This window comes from Onychomys torridus, chromosome X, assembly GCF_903995425.1.
Source record: "Onychomys torridus chromosome X, mOncTor1.1, whole genome shotgun sequence".
Classification (NCBI taxonomy): Eukaryota; Metazoa; Chordata; class Mammalia; order Rodentia; family Cricetidae; genus Onychomys; species Onychomys torridus.
In genome coordinates, this window is record NC_050466.1 from 16,698,087 (window position 1) to 16,704,086 (window position 6,000).

The following is a 6,000-nucleotide window of genomic DNA, read 5'->3' on the forward strand; positions in this document are numbered from 1 at the left end:
GCCTAGCTGTTTCTAATGTGGCCTTGAACTCAGAGATCCAGAGGTATTTCTGTCTCTGAAATGCTAGGATTAAAGGCGTGTGCTACCACTGCCTATCCTCATGTTTAATATTGTGGCCGTCCTGCTCTCTGACTCCAGATAAGTTTATTTTGGGGAACACACAATATTTCGGGGAACATAATACCACCAAAAACTTCTCCTGACTTACAGAGTATGGTTGATTTCAAGATGTTAACATAAATCAGTTTCGTGCAACCTTTAGCCAGCTCCAACATGCCCCTGTGTGACACTCACAATTTTGCCCACTTACTTCCTTAGAAGGGATTCTTACCAACACTCCCAGAAGGTGAAGATGGTTATGCTTAGAGACTTTCTCTCTTGGGGCCTTTGTTAAAATAGTGCCAATCTTGCCCTTTCTTGCTATAGTAAGATGTGAGGCTAGAGGTATGGCTCAGCAGTCAAGAGTACCTACTGTTCTTGCAAAGGGTAAAGTTCAGTTCCTTGCACCCACAATGGTGGCACACAAACACCTGTAACTCCAGCTCCAGGGGATTTAACACCCTCTTCTGGACTCTGAGGACAATATCATCACCCCTACTTGTACACTCACACACATCATTTTTAAAAGTAATAAAAAAATACATCTTAAAAATATAGAAAGATGAGTGCTTGCTAGTCAAATATTCAAAAAAGTGATTAATGTGCTAAGGAAAAACTTAAAAGAGGGTGGTTTTTGTTTTTGTTTTTGGTCTTTTGAGACTGGCTATTCTGGGATCCACTATTGTAAACCAGTGGGGAGGCCTCCATCTCACAGGTGCTGGGATTACAGGTGTCAGCCCCCACATCTGGCAAGGAAAAAGTGTTTTAAATAAACATCAAGATAGTGATTGTTTCTGGTGGTGAAGGCATGGGATGTGAGGAGGAACACAGAGAGGCCTTCCAAAGTCTTGAAAACGTTCTAAGCTAGCTCACACATATAATCTCAGCAGTCACTCAAGAGACTGAGGCAGGAGTAATGTCACAAATTCAAGGTCATTTTGGGATTTTATCTCCTAATTCAAAATGTAAGAGAGAGAGACACAGACACAGACAGAAACACACACAGAGATTTCTTAAGTTTATGATGAACTTCTTGCCTATGCTATTTTTCTGTCATATATTTAATAGTCTTACATTTTAAGAAAAAGCAAAAAAAGAAAGAAAATATATACCTAGAAAATTATGTGTTCAAATAAAATACAACATAATCTTCTATTGGAAGGGCTTTCCTCAGCAAGACTCCAAACCCTACCCGAAATGGACAAGTTAGATGAAATCAAAATTTAAAGTACCTGACAGCTGGTATATATCTGCAATCCTAGCAATTCGGAGGAACGCAATTTCTAGGACAGTAAGAACCTGTCTCAAAATAGTATTTTTTTAAAGATTTATTTATTTATTATGTATACAGTGTTCTGCCTGCGTGTGTCCCTGCATGCCAGAAGAGGGCGCTGGCGCCAGATCTCATTAAGATGGTTGTGAGCCACCTTGTGGTTGCTGGGAATTGAACTCAGGACCTTTGGAAGAGCAGCTAGTGGTCGTAACCTCTGAGCCATCTCTCTAGCCCCTCAAAATAGTATTTTTAAATATTTGTATAACAAAATATAACAAACAATCTTTTTTGTTGTTGTTTTTTGGGGGCAGGGTTTCTCTGTGTAGCTTTGGAGCCTGTCCTGGAACTCACTCTGTAGTCCAGGCTGACCTCGAACTCACAGAGATCCACCTGCCTCTACCTCCCGAGTGCTGGGATTAAAGGTGAGCGCCACCACCGCCCAGCAACAAAGATTTGCATTAAATGAGAAAAAGTTTACTACTTTAAATACCTGAGGAACCGCCATTCCTATAAATCAACAAGGAAAAGATAACCCATCAGAAAATGTCAGGTAAGAATATCAAGTTCTGGAGGCTAGCCAAGTAATGCCTTTTAATGTTAAGAGAAGCTTATGGGATCCCACTGGCCAAAAACTAGAGAAGAGGTAGCCCACAAGCTCTTTATTTGATAGCCAATGGTATTCGGGAGAGGCACTGACCCACTGTTACATGGTAACCCCATTTAAACTTTTCTTTATGTATATGTTTTAGAAATTTTCTATATTAGTAGGTTTCCATATGGCTTCTTCAAAGGTCTTTGGTGTTAGTTACCCCTCCATCCTCCCTATTCTACTATGCCCTCACACCACCACCTTAGTTAACCCTTCCTGTACCTTTCCCCCTTCATACTACCTACAGTCTATACCCTGTCCCTCGAAATTCCCTTCCATGGACCCTCACTTTCCTGACTTACATGGGTACTCCAATATAAACACACATATCTAAAGATTCAAAGCTAGCAAACACATATGAGAGAGAACATATGGCATTTGTCTTTCTGGGTCTAGGTCACCTCATTCAGAATGATTATTTCCAACTGCATCCATTTACCTATGAATTTCATAATTTCATTTTCCTTTAAAGCTGAATAGAATTTCATTGTGTATATGTACCACATTTTCATTATCTATTCAACAGTTCACACACAGTGTGGGTGCATGGCCGGCCCTTGGAGTCCTCCTCTTTCTTTGGCTACTTCCTTCTTCTCCAAGATTTCTCCTTTTTTTCTTCTCTCTGCCTGTCAGCCCTATTTATCCTTTCTCCTGCCCCACTATTGACCATTCAGCTCTTTACTAGACCATCAGGTGTTTTAGACAGGCAAAGTAATATAACTTCACAGAATTAAACAAATGCAACATAAACAAAAGTAACACACCTTAAAATAATATTCTACAACAGGGAACACTCTTCTTAAAGAACAATGTGGTGTATATCTAATATAGCCTAAATGACCTTTTTTTCAATCATAAAATTCTTTTGCTAGTATACTAGTTTTGGACACACTGGCACAGATACACAAAGCAAAGCAAAGCCATCAGACAGGATTGGTTGTATGTCATAATGTATTTACAGAATTAAATTTGAACAATTCTTTAAAAAGATGGATAGGCATGGGAAGATGCTTCTAGCCAATTCTTACATTTTTATGAAACAATTGATCAATACTTATGATTGTGTATTTATAATATATACATATATATGCATAGAATAATCAGGAAACTAACTGCACTGTCCATTACAATTTAGGAGAAGGTTACTTGAAAGCAAACAATTATAGCATTTAACTTCTATATTATTTGAATCTTTATCATTATATACCTGAACATTTGTTAGCTGTTTTAATATAATGTTTATATAGTCAGAATTTCTACCATAAGTGTATTTGATAATGTCTAATTTATTGTAGGTTTCATTGGGACCTCTTCTATAAGTAATCCAGATCACTTCTGTCAAAATAACCCATAGGTAATATAGGATTGTAATCACATAATTATATATCTTTGATTTTTCTCCTATTTGCTCTATAGAATTCATAAATAAACTGTCTTATTTTTTTCTCGAATATTTCTAGAAACAAGTATTCAGAGGCTATCATTTTGGGTTCTGAAAATGAGCTTGATGGACTGCCATGTTCCTCCAGAATAATCTCATCACCAAGTGTGGCTAATATTGTATGTAAACAATGCCCATAGATTAATGTCTAAGCTGAAGATGCTATGTTTGATGGTTTGAATAAAAGTGCCCCCATAGGCTCATATATTTGAATGTTTAAAAATCAGGGAGTAGAATTGGTGGTTTGAATAACAATGGCTCCCATAGGTTCATTTATTTGAATACTTAGTCATCAGAGAATAACACTATTTGAGATTAGAAGATTATAAGAGTTGCCTTGGTAATGGTGTCTCTTAACAGCAATAGAGCAGTAACTAAGACACATTGTTTGTCTAAGACTGAATACATACACACATTATATATATATATAACCAACACAGCTACTATCCTCAACAAACACAAACCCACTGTCAATACTGTTGCTGACATCACCAATACCTAACTTTTCATCACCTCTAAAGGATTTATGGAAGGTAGGCATTGTGATGCCTGCTTATAATCCTAGAATTTATGAAGTGCAGGCAGGAGAAATAAGAGTTCAAGGTCAGATGGGGGTTTGTGGCGCACGCCTTTAATCTCAGCACTCAGGAGGCAGAGGCAAGAGGATCTCTATGAGTTCAAGGCCAATCTGATCTACAGAGTGAGTTCCAGGACAGCCAAAGCTACACAGAGAAACCCTGTCTCAAAAAAAAAAAAACCCTAACAAACAAAACAAGAGTCCATGGTCAAGTTTGTCCTTAGTTACATAGCCAGCTTGAACTCACTTCGACAATGTAAGACTCTTTCTCAAAAATCCTAGATAGATAGGTAGATAGATAGATAGATAGATAATAGATTGATACTATATACATACATACATGTAAAGATAGACTAAAATATCTATAGTTTCAACATCTAACTATACTTCAAATATACCAACTTCTTTCCAAGGTCATTTCTTGGCCCAGGTTGCAACCATATCTTATTTATGCTGTTACAAGCATCCTACTAATTGGTCTTCCTGTTTTCATTCCTGCAAGCATGTAATTCATAATGCACTTTTTCTTTTTCACTTAATTTTTAGGTTAGCATACAAAGTACAGTTTCATCATGGCATCTTCACACAGTATGTCACTATACCTTGTTGTCTTTCCTTACTTTCCCCATTGCTCTCTCCTGTATTCCTTCTCTCTAGCTAATTCTCTCCCTTCCCCCAGTTAGTCCCATCTTCACCTTTCTTATTACATGTATTCCATTACGTTCTCAATTTCCTACTTCCCTTGAAATCTGTCCCATTTCCTTTCTAGTTTTATCACACACACACACACACACACACACACACACACACACACACACACACCAAACATATATAAAACCATGTACAAATAAACAATTTTTAAGCCAAGATTCTGACTAAGAAAGAATTTGTATTTGTGTGTTGGAGTCTGGCTTGTTTCACTTAGTGAAATGATCTGCAACTGCATACATTGTCCTACAAATACCATTTCTTGATTTTTCTTTATGACTATGAAATTCCATTTTGTATCTATACCACATTCCTTTTATTCATTTATATCTTGATGTACATCTAGGATGGTTCCATTTCCTGCCTATAGTGCAACAATGCACATGAATATTCAATATTCAGTTTTTCCATAGCAATATGAATGGTCATTTAAAAGAGAAATTAGATCTTATCATATCCCTGCTCAAAACCAGTTAATGATTCTCCATCATAGTTAAGTTCAGGCTCCTTGTCATGATTTTATAGATTGAATATGATCTGCCCAGTAGCTACCTCAAGAACTTCACTTTGTGTAATACTTTCTCTAATCTGCCTGATCTGCTCATACTGATTTCCTATCTGTTTCTCAGACATGCCAAATTTGCTTCATCATTGAGGTTTATTGTTGTTTCTGTTCCTTTCAACATAATGTTATCCTCCTGTTCTTCATATATCATTCTTTCTTGTCAGTCATCCCTCACCTTAAATGCTGCCTCAGTAGAGAGCAAACTTCTGTGGCCTGCCAATCCAAAAGTGTACCCCCTCATTCTCCATTATACCACTCTATTTAAAACTCTGCATCATACTAAGCAATGCCTTGTATTATTTTTTTGTTCTTCTCCAGCCAGGAGAATCCTCAACCTTCGTCTACTCTATTTGTAGCTCTATTTCAGCAAGTATGCTAATGCTTTGTGTAATAGCACTGACTCTCAGTAAAAATTTGATGTATGAGGATATCACTAGTACCAACACAGCAGTATTGTTACCAGTGCCAATAGTGTTGGGTGCATGTGCTTTTACAATCCAAATGAGCTTACTGTGACAGTTCAGTTTTATGCTCTTCTTGTGGCTCAGAATCTCAGAAGAAGACAACTGAGGTGTGGCCTCATGTATGGTTCTCAGAAGCAGAGCCTGGGTTCAATTTCGTTGCTAGAGATCTGCTTCCTTGAGCTTGCTTTTCCCTGTCATACTGGCCAGTATTACTGACTCACATC